Source organism: Drosophila elegans, unplaced genomic scaffold, assembly GCF_018152505.1.
Source record: "Drosophila elegans isolate 14027-0461.03 unplaced genomic scaffold, ASM1815250v1 contig_409, whole genome shotgun sequence".
In the NCBI taxonomy this organism is placed as follows: domain Eukaryota; kingdom Metazoa; phylum Arthropoda; class Insecta; order Diptera; family Drosophilidae; genus Drosophila; species Drosophila elegans.
Genome location: NW_024545796.1, coordinates 907,837 through 923,674, shown reverse-complemented (window position 1 = coordinate 923,674; position 15,838 = coordinate 907,837). Strand labels below are relative to the sequence as shown.

Below are 15,838 nucleotides of genomic sequence, written 5' to 3'. Positions count from 1 at the left end.
GGAAAGGAAGCGAGAACGTTGTGGCAGATACCCTTTCGCGTTGTGTTGAAGAGCTAACGGTGGACCCGTCAGAGTTGCTCGGCTTCGAGACCACTGAGTTTGCTGGAGAAGAGTACACGGAATTGCTACAAGAGGTGGAAAAAAACTTGGCCAACCTACCGGACTTGAGGATAGTGGATGGTCTCATCTTCAAGAGAGTCTTTTCGGCAAATCTGGATGACGAGGTTGAAGGCTTCGAATGGAAGTTGTGGATTCCCCAGAGTCTGACCCACAGCATAATTGAGCGTGCACATTCGGATCCAACGGCAGCTCATGGCGGAATGGGAAAAACTCTGGAAAACCTACGGCGGCAGTTTTACTGGCCTGGCATGGCACTGCAAGTCCGGGAGTTCATACGCAGGTGTGAAGTGTGCAAGGAGACGAAATCCCCGAATTTCCGGATGCAAGTTGGTATCGGTGAGAGAGTCCAGACTGAGCAGCCATTCCAGAAGCTGTACATCGATTTCCTGGGGAAGTATCCGAGGTCGAAGAAGGGACAGGCCTACATCTTCGTTGTGGTGGATCACTTCTCCAAATACACATTTCTGAAGGCCATGCAAGAGGCATCGGCCTCCAATGTAGTGGAGTTCCTCATTCACGAGGTGTTCTACAAGTTTGGGGTTCCAGAAATTGTGCATTCGGACAACGGCCGCCAGTTTACGTCCAAGATCTTCGAGGAGGCGATGGAGAGCTTTGGCATCACGCACATCAAAACGCCAGTCCACTCTCCGCAAAGCAACGCAGCGGAAAGGGTGAACCAAAGCGTGTTGGCGGCGATCCGAAGTTACTTAGAAGAAGACCATCGAGAATGGGACGCGTATCTTCCGGAGATTGAGGTGGCCCTCCGCAACGCGGTCCATTCAGCAACTGGAGAAGCTCCGTTCTTCACCGTATTCGGACGACACATGTTCCTGAACGGAGCCAGCTACAAGTTGGCAAGGAAGTTGAAGTCGCTGTGTGATCACGAAATGTCTGGGATGAGAACAGCTGATAAACTCCAAGTGATTCATGACAAGGTGCAGAAGAACCTCGAAGATGTATACGATCGGAGTCGCCTGCGGTACGACAAAAGGGCTCGTACTTTCCTTGCGAAGCCAGGTCAGGAAGTGTATCGCCGCAACTTTGCCCCCAGCGATTTCAAAAAGGCCTTCAATGCAAAGTTCGCTCGGAAGTTCCTAAAAGCTCGGGTGGTCAGGACAGTCGGCAATAATGCGTACGAGCTTGAAGATCTTCAAGGACGACCGATCGGAGTGTACCATGCCAAGGACATTAGGTTGTGATCTGGAAAGAGGAATAACAAAGTACACGAGCTCAGAATCGGCATGTGTCTACTTCCCGTAAAGCGTGGGCCCCGCGTTGGACACCGTTGGAACTGCATCTTGGCATCGAGGCCGGCGGAATCCGAATAGTCCAAATCCAAATGCTCCCAAGTATTCCTGCGCTTGTCTAAAACTCTGTGTTAGCGTCTCTCGGAATCCAGGGTGGTGTTGCATTTTCAGTTGAAGCCGTCGGGAAAATACTGAAACGAACCGATACGTCAGCAGGTTCCGCTATCGATAAGATTTGGTGGTGACACCGACTATTGATAGCGGGAGAGGATCTAGCTATTTAAATTTAGCCCGGTTCGCTCGTTAACTGGGTTAGATGGCCTTGAATACGTTCGCTGACCCATCTTGAGAGAGCGGGAGGGAACATGGCGAGCGACTTTGGTGTAGGTCAGGGTTTTGCTTTAGTCGCTGCAAGAAGTAGTAGTAGAATGGTCAGAAAAAAACCCAAAATTTAAGTTCGTGATTAGTGTTTGAATAACGCAAAGTGAGTGTTTATTTATTAGTCCGGAACTTGTAAATTACAGTGTTTTTTTACATTGAAGCCGCCGGGGACCCTAACTAAAGGGCCCCGGAAATTTAAACATTTGGGAAGTGAAAACTTACCAGGCGGACCTAACCTGGTCGTCGACCACCAGCCGTCGCAGCATTGGCCTCAGCAGCATTGGCCGCAGCAGCATCAGCAGCAGCATAGGCCGCAGCAGCATCAGCAGCAGCATAAGCCGAAGCAGCTTCAGCAGCAGCAACATCAGCCGCAGCAGCAGCGATCAGTAGCAGCAGCGATCAGTAGCAGCAGCAGCAGCCTCAAGCGCCAGCAGCTACAGCGACTGCCGCCAAGACTGCCAGATACGGGGATTCCCTCGGTGAGTCCGTTCCGGGAACGAATGCCCGCGCTGGCCACGTGGTCATCTCCAAGTCCACCGACGCCCTGCTTCCGGCCACGCTACGCTATCCTCCGGACCAATTGGCTCCGTGCGGAGTCGCGCTGGTCTTCGCCATCAGCGTTTTTCCTGCTGCAGTTTCAACACATGCGACGTTGAACTCTGAAAAAAATTAGTTTTAGTTGTTGTTTTGTGATATTATGCAGTCAAGATTGTAAAGTACTTACTGTGAAATCTGATCTAAATTTAGAGGTTCAAGCCCGAAGCCTGGCCGCGCGTCAAACTATATCTAAATTGGGTCGCGAAATTTAATAACTTGTGGGATTTGTTTAGCGTACTTACCTTGTCAGCACGTCCCTTCTTTTCCCTTGGAGCTCCTCAGGATTAGGCGACCCGGTTGGCAAACGCCTCCAATTTAGTGCCGTGTGGCGAGTTTGCCTGACACTTTGAACTCTAAGCGTCTAAAAATTTCCCTTTCGGTTGTTGCCGCTTTGACCGCTTCTCATCTGGGCGACGGTCTGAGATCGGCCTTGAGAGTTTCTAACGAAAAGAATAGATTATCAGTAGGAATCAATAACGAATGTATTTACTTATTAATCTCACCAAAAATTAAATGTAAACAAGCTACCGAGATGGTTGTGTGAGTTACCTTGGGCGGGGAGATGAGCCGATCCTAATCCACCAGAATAGACTCCGGTCTGCCGGAGATGGGGTGTGCCTCCCACATCTCTCTTGGGGCACCCAAGGTTGGGTGGGTGCGTCGTGGCAAGGACATCGAAGCCACCAATTTCGTCAAATTGTCTTAGTTGCTTAATGTAAACATAGTTTTGTTTTGTTTTGATTTGTGCTAGAGATGGTAAATCGACGTGAGACGTCCGATGAGTCGGAATCGATTGTTCGGACTGCAGGGCATAGGGGGTACTCCGCCCTGGGACTCCGTGGCTAGCCGGCGCTGCCCTCCGGGAAAGATGCAGTTCCGTAACACATTTTATCGGCAAGTTCATTTCCGGATATATCCTTATGTCCCGGAATCCATCTGAGGGCCAGCCTGTGTCGGCTGCCCAGCATATTTAGCTTACTCTTCACCTCTAGGACTAGCTTCGAGGTGATTTTGTTGCTATGTAAAGCAGTAATTGCTGCTCGGCTGTCCGAAAGGATCGATATGTCCTTTTCCTTGTATCCATGCTGTATGGTGAGCTCTGCACAACGTCCAATGGCACATACCTCAGCCTGGAATATGCTGGTGTATTGGCCAAGGGATTCGTGGTATTTTATGCGAGGCCCTACCACTCCAAGGCCCGTGCCTTGTTGTGTCAGGGATCCATCTGTGTACCATGCAATGGTGTGTTTAGCCATCGGGTGCACTTCTGACAGTGTGGTCCAATCTTTCTTATTGCCTAGGTGTGCTGTGAAGTTCTGCTCGAAGATTAGTTCGGCTGTCATTTCATCCCTAGGGTGGAGTATTAGGGGCACCTCACCTAACAGATTAGTCGCATCCCTGTTATTTAGAATGCAACCTTTACCTGTGCCCTCAGTGCTTATTCTCAGGAGTGTAGCTTTGCGTTGGATATCAATCACATAGTGGAGTGGTGTTAGCTCCATCAAAACTTCTAAGGCAGTTGTAGGACAGGTCCTCATTGCCCCTGTCATGCATACGCAGGCAAGTCTTTGTAGTTTTCCTAGCTGGTTTTGCATGCTGATGAGCTTAGCTCGTTTGCCCCATGCAAGTGCTCCGTAAGTGAGGATTGGTCTCACGATCATTAAGTATAGCCATCGTATTATCTGAGACCTGGTTCCCCAGGATTTCCCAGCAATTTTCCGACAGGTATAGAGTGCTCTGTAACACTTTTCCAATGTCTTTTGGACATGGGAAGCGAAAGTCAGTTTACTATCTAAAGTGATTCCTAGATATTTAACCTCTCGGCTAGTTTCTATAGGAGTTCCTAGCAGTGAGATTTGTCTCATTCTCTGTAGTTTGTACTTCCTTGTGAAAGGAATTATAACTGTCTTAGCAGGATTTAAGTTGAGTACAACCTCCCTGCACCAGTCCAGCGTTGTCCTTAGTCCGAGTTGGACGATGTCGCAGAGTGTCGCTTCAAATTTGCCTCTGGCGATTATCACGATGTCATCGGCGTATCCCTGACATTGAATTCCTTTTCCAGCAAGTTTGCTGAGAAGGTCATCTACTAGCAGACTCCATAGCAGAGGGGACAGTACTCCTCCTTGCGGGCAGCCTTTGCTGGTAGCAATTGTCACTCTTTCCGAACCCAGTGTACATGTTGCTTGCCTGGATTCAAGTAGGTTGCCAATCCATTTGCTCGTAGTAGTGTCTATGTTCCTTCTGGACAGGGCAGCTCGAACTGCATCATGTGATGTGTTGTCGAAGGCTCCCTCTATGTCTAGAAAGGCACAGATAGCTATTTCTTTGCTGTCAATTGCCCCTTCTAGGGTGCGACATAGTTGATAAAGTGCAGTGTCTGTTGAACGGCCTGCTCTGTATGCATGCTGTGTGTTTTGCAGCGGACAGTCTCTGAGAGCTGTTCTTCTGATGTTGTAGTCTACCAGTTTTTCCAGCGTTTTAAGACAAAACGAAGTTAAGCTGATAGGTCTGAAGGACTTTGGGCTGGTGATGTCTTTCTTCCCGATCTTGGGGATGAAGACCACCCTATCGCTGCACCATGCACTTGGGATATACCCAAGGGCTAGGCTGCTCACCATTAGTCTTGTTAGGCGGGTTAGGAGTAGTTCCTGTCCCTGCTGTAAGAAAGCTGGAGAGATCATGTCTAATCCCGGTGATTTAAATGGTTGGAAGGTTCCAATAGCCCATTTGAGTTTCTCGGGCGTAACTATAGATTTGGCTGCTGCCCAGTCACTGGCTACTGTCCTAGGGGTTCTATGTTGATCACGCCTTGCGTTTCCCATGGTGGGAGTATTTCCCGGGAAATGCGTGTCAAATAGCAATTCTAATTTCTCCCGATCCGTGGAGGTGAAGGTGTTATTCCCTTTCCTCAGGGCTAAATTACTATCCGCTGCACTTTTAGCCATTGCTTTTTGCAGTCTCGCGCCCTCGTTGACGTTACTTATTGCCTCACAGAAGTTCCTATAGTTTTTCCGTTTGGCCTTCCTGATCTCTTTGTTGTAGAGCGTCAGGCTTTGCCTGTATAGTTCCCAGTTTCTATCAGTTTTTGGTTTGTTGAAGAGCTTCCGAGTGGTTACTCGTAGTCGTTCAAGACTAGCATTCCACCATGGTGCGTCTGTTTCCCGCCTCTGTCTACCTAGAGGACAACTGTCTTCAAAGGCATTTACTATCTTGTGGCCCAGGTTGTCTACCGCTCTGTCTAATTCCAAGGGATGTCTAGGGTATCCTGACGGTTCGTTGGAAAGATTGAGCTCTAGAGTTGACCTGAATTTGTCCCAGTTTGTTTTTCTGGGGTTTCTTTTAGGGTTACATCTTTTGTTTTGAAGGCTACTTCAAACAAAATTGTCCTGTGGTCGGACATTGATTCTTCTGGTGAAAAATGCCAGTTCTTAATGTGGGGTTTAAAAGAATTGGTTACTAGAGTTATGTCTAGCACCTCTTCTCGTACCCTAGTAACAAATGTCGGCCTGGCGCCGACATTACAGATCTCTAGGTTATTGTTTAAAATAAATTCTAGTAATTGCTCACCTCTGTTGTTGACATCCGTGCTACCCCAGATCACGTGATGTGCGTTGGCATCACATCCTATGATGAGGGGGATCTTGTTCGTCCGGCAGTGGTCCACTAGCCCGGGTATTCCTGGCGGTGGACAGGCCTCCTCCCCGGCAAAGTAGGCGGAGGCCACTGCTAGCCTTGGTGCAGCTCCTGTGCCGTTGATGGCTACGGCGACCCAGTCTCTGCTCATGAACTCTGAAAAGATACTATAATTGATATCTTTCCTTATAACGATGCATGATCTGGGAGGTGATCCTCCTGGATCGCATATTACCTTAGTGTCCTTCGTGTACAGGCCTTTTATGCCATGGTGCCACCATGGCTCCTGTACAAGGGCTAGCCCGAGGTGTTGGGAGGTGAACATCCTCGCCAAGACAGCAGATGCTGCTTTGGCCCGATGGATGTTTACCTGGGCTAGCCGAGTGCTGCTTGTTGCAGCCATCACTCCGAGGTTTGATGCTCCGTGAGGTCTGGTGAAGAGAGAGAGCAAGTCTCTCCACCACCGTCTATCACGGTAACCTCGGCTTCTTCGCAGCTTTCGTCCAGGAGGAGCTCCTGGGCCAGCTCTTGGGATGACATAGGGTGTCCATCCCCTTGGTCGTCCCCAATGTCCATGCTGGTGATGGATTGTTCATCCTGCTCACCACTCTGTGACTTCGGCTCCACATTCGGTGGTTCGAGGGTATCCTCGACAGCCTTGCATATGCCGTCATTGGGCGTCTCTTCCGGAGCTCTCTTGGTCTTTTTCAGACCACTCACGGTGACGTGGCCAAACCGGAAGTTGAGTTCGTGGTCACGCTCCACTATCTCATCCCTTCCGGTCTGGTCCATCCCTACGACCAGGAGTGCACCAGCTCCGTCGTTCTTCCTGGAGATGACCTTCCAGGCGTCCGTCTCGACCCGGTTTTGGAAACCAATGAAGGCCAATATTTCCTCATTGGTCCGGTCGGAGCTCCTCGGGCAGAACAACGTGGCGTTGTACGCTGCCGGGATGTCTGCTCCCGTGCGGGTTTCTAGGGGTACTCCCTTCCACGTCCGCAGCTGAGGTACAGCAATCTTGAGCCACTCAGCTGAGCCTTCATCCAGGCAGTCGATAATCAGGTAACCCACCCTGAAGTGGATTCCCCTGAACACGACGGGACCGCTCCACGCTGACGTGAGCATCTCGTCCATGACCGACTCCTGGAGCCCGGATAGTTCCTCTGCGGTCAGGCTGGCCGCCGGGAAACCCTCCGGGAGTATAGCCACCCTGATGAGGGTGGCTTTCTTGTTAGCCTCCGCGTAAGTCGGACGGGGTCCGATGACCGGCGGTGCCGAGCTAGAGGGTCTTCCTCCAGCGGTTGTCGGCTTCTGGTTTTGATGGGGCTGGGAAGGTATCTTCCTGGCCTGCACTTTTGCCTTTTCTGCCGCTGCTGCTGATGTGCTAGGCCCCTCTTGCTCAGGGACCCGTGAGGACGTCTCACTAGCCCCTGGGCCGTGCCTAGACCTTTTGGGGGTGTCCGTTGGTGGTGTGCGGCTGGTGTTCAGCCGTTTGCCAGCCGGTGCTGTCCCCAATGCCGGCTGCTCCCTCGGCTCCTTTGCCTTCATCAAGGCCTCCTCCGGTGTCATGCCCTGCATGAGATACCTCAGGTACCACTTTACCTTTGACCCTGGCAGGCCACGCCGTCCAGGTCGTCCAGTCCTCCGGGCTGTCCCAGGGCTGGAAGGGCGTCCTGCTTCTTCAGCTGTCTGATAGAGGTTGGCCTATCAGATGCGAGAGGTGGGCGTGCTGGCAGGGTAGCTCCTGCTGGCACCCCACGCTCCCTGGCTGGGAATGTCTGGGCTGCTGGTGTAGTCCTAGGCGGGTGCGCTGCCGCCTGGGGTCTGTCGCGAGGGATGTTCGAGGGATCTTTCCTCGAAGTGTCTTGCGACACCGGTTGCAGGGATATCCTGCGGGATTTTTATTGTTTTGTTTTTCTTCATGGGGTCCCACGAGTTGCGGAGAAGTATGTGGTCCGCCCGGGCAGAGATCCGCCGTACCCGGGTAAGGCGTACTTAGGACAGACGGTCGCCACTTGCCTGAACCCTCCGTTTGCGACTGGGCTATTTGTTAAATCGGGCCCCCAGCCAGGCTGACTATCGGCACGGGTCGAATGACACCTTAGTCCGGCACCGAGGTGAGATGTGGGGGGATAGGATGGAGGTAGGTAGTCGTGAGGGAGGGGGTGTGTAAGGCTACGGTGTTAAGACGGCCAAACAAGCGTCTTGTCGGTATACCTCCATCGGTATACCCGCTGTTTGTCCGGGGTTGCTTATTTGCTTACGCTTATTCGCAACTAACCTTCCCAGAAGGTCGTTCGCTATCCGCAACCTGCGACCCGCCTGGTGGCCTCAGCTAAGCCTCCCTTCGAACCATCCCACTAGTTCTTGAGGACCAAGAACGGAACACACATATGAAAGAAAGATTTTAATGCACTATAAAAGATACTAACGGCCTCAGCCATGTTAGTGCATAAATAAAGTTCGGACCAATTGAAGTCTGATATACATGTATTTAAGCGTTCAAAGTAAGTCTTGCGAAAGCAGTGGGTTCGTTTACCAGGTTTTTCAGATTTTTCTTTAAGCTCTGATCCTGCATCAACAGTCAGCTCTAAAGTTGAGTGATAAGGATCCTAAGGTTGCTTAAGTGCTGAAATTCTTAATAAGGAGACGCTTTCTGGATTTGTCACAAAACACAAACCCAGTAAACGACCCAAACAATTCTAAACATGGTTCACTTGAGATAGCGCAATACTAAGCAAGCCGTCAGTAAAGACATTCTGCGCAAAGGGAAATAAGATATTAGTTTTTTCATCTGTGGACAAAGTCGCATTCGGTATACTAAAATCTGCTGAAACTATTAACTGATCTTTAGCTGACAGTTCTTTAAAAATGGACTGTATAACGGAAAGGATGTTCATATGTTAAGTAATATATATGTATAAAACTACCGGGGAACGAGAATTCTATACCTAGAAATTTAATTTCATTTATTTCATTAAAAGATAGTAATTCAGAAGTGAGGTTTGTGTCAATCAAGACTCCTCCTACTCGTCTGAAAGGACGGCCAAGCCTTTAAATTGTGTACTTACCAGGGAAAACTTCGGAGCTAAATATCTCTGGTTTTAACCAGGTTTCTGTTAACAAAATTACACGGGATAAAAAGAAAAAAAAACTACCTGAATATAATTCAGTCAGCTTACAAAGTAAGCCCCTTGTATTTTGATAGGAAAGAAAAAGGCGGGATGTTAGTTTCTTTAAGAGGAAGCAGACTCTCACGGGCATTTACTTTTTTGTCTTAGATTTGACATCTTTTACCATCATATGTTGCGGTCAAAAGTCGGAACGGCATATGACTTCAAAAAGTTCATTTGACACAGTGATCTTGAAAGATGAAATGTACCTAGCGTAAGAAAAGTTGAATATTTCCACTTTAACAATAACTTTATCGGATTTAGTTCTTTCTTGTATAAGACAGCACATGAGAAGATGTCTGAGCAGGGGAAAGCCGAAAAACAAATATTTGTTTCTTGAGTGGAACCACTGAAAAGGGTTTCAGAACTGCAAATTGGGTTTCTGAAGAACCAACTACAGCCGGTATTACGGACACAATATTCCCTTGTGAAGGTAAAGTTTAGTTACTCGGGTTTTGAGGGTTCAGTGATTGTGAAACCACAGCGGACAATTCAGAAATTTTGGAAGTCTTTTTAGCTGCGGATCCGCAGGAGCGTTCTGCATAAAAAACATTAAAGTTTAAATAAATTGTTAACATAATTCACTACACTCGCGGGGCGAACGGAAATATTAAAGTTTATATATTAATTGACCGGATAGTATTATAGTATGATATTTTCCCCCGTTGGGTTATTAAAAAAAACAATAAAAATTCGGAACGCACAAAAAAACTCGACTGTTTGCTTTGGAAGTCTACGATTTAATATATTTATGATTTTTAATAATTGCGTTTAGATTTTCGACTAATTAAAAGTATATTAATCGAGAAAAGCTGCTCGTGGCTACAATATGGTTAATAATATGGCTTAAATTACGTATAAAATGGGCGCTTGTGTACTTCGTGAAACGGTGCTTCACATCCTAATTACTATTTTTCAAAAGCACCTGCAAAACTGGATATTAGGTAAAGAAAAACACCGTATGCATACGATAATGCGCAAGCCCACAAAATGGGGGAGTAATTTAATTAATCTTAACAACAACAATAATTGTTTTTTTAATTGTTTAGTACATTTAATTAATCTTAACAACAACAATAATTGTTTTTTTAATTGTTTAGTACATATGAATCGGTAGTGAATAAATAGCTTAAAGGAACTAAATAGAAATGTCAACTAGTTTCGATGTTGTTTTTATTTCTGAGCTCCCGTATTTATTTAAAAATTGTATACAAATATTGTTTCTTTTTGTTTTTCTCGGTTTTATGAACTTTGAAACATAATTTTCGCCGGTCTTGCCTCCTCCTTTGGCAGGCCGGCTGATACGCTTAACCTTTATTATACCCTTGCAGAGGGTATTATAATTTCAGTCACAAGTTTGCAACGCAGAGAAGGAGACGTTTCCGAAACTATAAAGTATATATATTCTTGATCAGCATCACTAGGAGAGTCGATCTAGCCATGTCCGTCTGTCCGTCCGTTTCTACGCAAACTAGTCTCTCAGTTTTAAAGCTATCTGCATAAAACTTTTCCAAAAGTTGTCTTTCTATTGCAGGTAGTATATAGGTCGGAACGAACCGGATCGGACAACTATAGCATAAAGCTACCATAGAAAAAATCGGAAAATTACAAAAAAATTATAACTTTGCTGTTTTTCAATTTTTTTTTTAATCTTTTGACATATAGTAATGGTTAAATATTTCAGAATTACGGTTTAAATTTCATCAAAATCGGACGACTATAACATAAAGCTCCCATGGAAACAATAAAAATATTAAAAAAACATTTTTTTTTAATTTAATTTTTTTTATTTTGTAATTTTGTTTGTAATTAATTTTGACTAATTAATAATTGGACTGTTTAAAATTTCGCTTTTAATTTTATTAAATTCCGAAAACAATATAATAAGCTGCCATAGGAACTATCAAATAATTGAGCTGCTAAACAGCATATCTTCAATGTTTTTAAACATACACGCAAGTAAATTATAATTTTAATGTTTTTAAGAATACTTAATTTTTGCAATAGCTGCAAGGGTATATGAACTTCGGCTTGCCAAAGTTTGCTTCCTTTCTTGTTTTTATTTAATTTTTGTTCTTATTACCCGTGCAATGTCAGATGCTGATATCATGTCTGGAAAAGATGTCTTTCATTTTTTTAAGCCATCTCTGGAATTACCTGTTGTAAAGCAATATTGACCCCCGTGTGAGTAAGCATTTGGGGTTTGCTATGTACCAAATCATCATCAATAAGGAAGATGTCAAATAAGTCGTCAACCAAGCGTCTAGGAAAACCCAAGACGATTTCATCAGACCCCTTTTAACAACTGATTCTACGACGGCTCTCGGGTTAGCATGGAGTTAAAAACATGATTGTTTACTCAAACATTATAATAATTGTTTATTCTCTAAATATAAGAGGGAAAGATATGAACTTCATTTACATTAAGATATTTTTATACACAGGTATTGTTTAAAACTAGCATGCATAATCCTTAATAAAATTGTAATTTTCATAACTTCATATATCGTGCGATCTCAATTACAGTAACAAAAGGCTTATAAGGCTTTTCTTCACTGTTTGTATCATAAAAAATATTATCGTTAGCATTCAGACATTTTATTTAGTATTAATTTACTTTACATTTTATTTAGTATTAAGTTACACTCGATCACTTAATTGCGTAATAAAATTTCTGATAACTCTCAAGACCTTTAAATTAATTTTATCGGTTCATACGTCTGCACATCTTTAACGTGACCGAAATTTGCATACACATCTCTTGAATTTTACATGTCCCTTCTCTTTGCCTATATTCGCATCTTTTTACTCTATTTATAACTAAAAACTTTCGAACTTCTTGTTTAACTAATTCTCATTTTTATATTCACATTCCGTTTAACATTTTAACTTATTTATATTTTTATTGATTTTAATTAGTAGAACTTAGCCTTATCTTATACGATTTTTATGTCTTCTTAGGTTTTATGTGTTTACTTGGCGATTTCAAATATACTACATTTTCTTTGCGTAAACAACTGGGATTGCTTTTACTTTTGTGTTTCATTTAGGTTTGCGTATACTTTTATATGCATTCAGCTTTGCGCTCACTTTTGTGTATGTATTTCTCGTTTACTTTTATGCATGCATATAGCTTACGTTTATTTTTATATACGCATTTTGCTTTGCGTTTACTTAACTACTACTTTTGGGCATTATTCTGAGCTAGTTTTAGACACTTCACTATGGGAATTACTGGGATTTATCTACTGTAGGCCAGAGCTGTTGATTAGCAGAGCACAGATGAATTTATAAACACTTTTTGGTATGCTTTTTAATTACTTCGACAGACGTATGATACAAAAAAAAATGCACTGTACACTATTGCGGCATGCTGCTGGCGCTGGTTATGTTGAGCTCCTGATGGGGTTTTCTTATCCTCGTTGTACCGGGGCTTAGTCGAAGACGTTGGCGAACTGAACTGCATTTTTGGGGCAGAAATGACTGATGATACGATCGCCGAAGGTACTCGGCGACGAAAGGGCATGTAAGAATGCCGTCCCCCGTGAGGGTGTGGTAATTAACCGTTTTGGCCAGAATCTGGCCAAGAATTGGTTCACTGCAACTGGTGCACCTTATGCCGTGCAAAAATTTGTGCAGTGGTGAGCTGCGAAAGTCTTGATCGATCACAACCTCTTTACTTTTAGTTGTATTATCGCTGTATTTATGCCAGATATACAACCGCTCAGGTCGAGACTCAGATTAAGAAGAAATCATGAAGTTTTCGATGGCGGATATTACAAGATGGGTTACAACCGGGATTAGAGCTGGGTTTTCGCAAAAAACGTTAACGCTCATGCAATCCTACCTATTGACGATTAATCTTCCACTCTTAAGGTTGCCATTTACAGCCTATACCGCCCGCTAGGTGGCGCAACTAAACATAAGATATGTGGTTCTATACTCCATTACAACACACCCCCGCTAAAATCAGACTTGGTGGTAACAAGGCTGATCCCGCCAAGACTATTGGTGCAGATCTTTTGCATGGTAGCGTCCAACGAGTTTACCTTGAAGGTCCTCAGTGTCGTAGTATGAATTTCCTAGCTTCTGACGCACACTTGCCTTTACAAATGCAGGACCTAATTTGGAATTGTATCCCGTTTGAAAACAGCTATGTTTAAAATTCCTCCGAAACACGTCTTGACCATGGGAGTAGGAAACCTCACGCGATCTAAGATTGTAGCGCTCTCTATTATTGCTATCAGGTTTTTCTGATAACTTAACTGCCTTGCTATGAGCTAACTCTAACGAGTCTGTTCTGGTGAATGTCACCCCTCTATCTTGTAATGATTGCAGCGATCTTAATAAGGAGTAAGTGCCTCCTGATGTCCCAATGTGTTGGCCAAACATATAGTAAGGCGATGTCCCGATGGCAGAATGGGTGGCAGACCTGAGGGCGCAGGAAATGCTGCTTAGATTTGCATCCCAATCTTTTTGACTAGCATCTACATACGATCGAATAGCAGTAATTATTGAACGATTTACTCGCTCTGATGCATTTGCTTGGGGCGAATGGATGGCTGTGAGCTTATGAGTAATCCTGTACTCCCTTTACAAGTTGTGAAACAATTCAGCCCCAAACTGTGAGCCGTTATCTGAAACTATTGTTTCCGGCACGCCGCACAAATGAAACAACTCCTCCCTCATATACTTCACAACGATGGTCGCTTCCAGATTTTTAACGGCTTTCAAGAAAAGAAACTTTGAGAAGTGATCCAGAACTATAAAAATTGCGACGTTTTCATTACGCAACCGAGGGTATGGGCCTAGAAAGTCTATACAAACACGCTGGAAGAATCGTTGAGATTCTGGTGCTTTCCCCATGGAGGCCTTAACGGACAGTTGAGGGATTGGTTGGTGGATCAACAACTTTTAAGTCAGGAAATTTCGAATTGTTGGCCCTAACACTATCTACCAGGCTTAAATATTCTGGGCCTTGAAAATGTTTGGACGTTACATCCACCAACAAGCCATGTGAATCATCAATGCTCGCCATTTCGTCCTCGTTGACTCTAAAGAGAGCATCTGGAACTACATTAAGTGATCCCCGGTGATGTTTGATCGTAAATTTAAACGCTTGCAATTTAAGAGCCCATCTTGCTAAACGACAATTGAGATACGTCTGGCCCATTAACCACTTTAGCGATGCATGGTCGGTAATTATCGTGAAGTCCTGACCTTCTACGTAGGGACGAAATCGCTTAACGCTTACAATTGTAGCCAGGCACTCTTGTTCACTTACTGCGTAGCTTTTTTGGACCTTGGTCAGCTTTTTAGAGACAAAAGCGATCGGGTACTAGTCACTCTGTTCCGTTTTCTGGACTAAAACGCCTCCTACGCCACTTTTGCTAGCATCGCAATGGATGTAGAAGGGCTTTGAAAAATCTGGACTTCTAAGAACGGGTGCGGAACAAAGCATTCGTTGCAACTCTATAAATGCCTGATGTCCTTCCTCTGTCATCGTGAATTTTCTTTTTGCCTTTAGTAGGTCTGTCAAGGGTGCAGCTACCGAAGCAAAATTGTCTATAAATTTGCGGTACCAGCCCGCCATACCTAGGAAGCTTCTCAAACTTTTCAGGGTTTTGGGCAACGGAAACTTCTCAATCGCTGACACTTTTTCCGGGTCTGTGCGTATCTCACCCTCTCCGATAACATACCCTAAATACCTAACCTGCTGTACGCAAAAATGACTTTTTGGACATTAATTGTCAAACCGGCAGATCGGATGCGATCAGAGACTGTTTTCAGGACTTTTATATGGTCTTCAAAGCTCTCTGAGAAAAGTAAGTAATCAACTACCCGAAGTAGACGTGTTTCCGATCGCTCCGCCGAGTGAACGGGAAAACTAAGTTATTTAAAAAATTGAAAACACACCAATTGATAGCGAAAAGACGCTGGCAGCAATGCCAAATAACAAGGGCTTCCTTCCCTAACAAATCTAATAACAAATACGAAGATTTAAATAATTTAAACTTAATAACAATGCTTGCGGGTACGATATTGGAAAGTGCCAACAGCAAGCCAGTGAGTCAAAGTAGTGTACAACAACAACAACAGTAAGACGTGCGTCGACTGTCTTCGCTTCAACTGGCTTCGTCTTCGAAAAATAATGCATACTTAGCAATTGTCTCATCGGAGATAGTAAATAACACTTCAACAAGTGCAATATCGCCGCCCGCTACTGAGAGAGCTCGGTCTCTTTCGCCAGCACTATTTACCAACTCAACCCCTTCCACATATAGACGCACCGACTACATCAGCTTGTGCTGTTGTATCGACTACAACAACAACAACTTCATCATCGACCAACGTGTGGCCGATTTTGGCATCGCGAGCAATACTAGCTTCTGCTGCAGAGCTCTCACAATCTACACTTGTACAGACTGGGATCTTGAGAGCTAGGGCAACAAATTTGCCTAAACTTACGAAAACTTCAAACAACACCACTAAGGCAACTTCTGCAAACAAATTTGCCATACTCTGCGAGCTCGAAAAAGATGACGGTCAACTACCCCAAGCCAATAAAATTGTAAAGCCACCTATTTACATTAGAGATCAAAATGGGTCAGATTTAATCAATAAACTCAATCAAAAAATTGGGCACAACAACTTTTATATTACTATTTTAAAAAGAAGCTCCATTTC

General features: G+C 44.7%; 1 long non-coding RNA gene across 4 annotated transcripts; it reads right to left on the bottom strand.

Annotated features, from left to right (window-relative positions):
• Positions 1-2,220: 2,220 nt before the first annotated feature.
• Positions 2,221-2,932, bottom strand: LOC121467478. 4 transcript variants are annotated; one of them, XR_005977536.1, is made up of 3 exons: positions 2,895-2,932; positions 2,473-2,785; positions 2,221-2,407 (listed from the first exon to the last, which is right to left on the bottom strand). It is a non-coding gene; the product is annotated as an uncharacterized LOC121467478 (long non-coding RNA). The 4 variants fall into 4 exon arrangements; XR_005977535.1 differs by having other exon boundaries at positions 2,849-2,930; XR_005977537.1 differs by having other exon boundaries at positions 2,473-2,774; positions 2,895-2,928.
• Between the last annotated feature and the right edge of the window lie 12,906 nt (positions 2,933-15,838).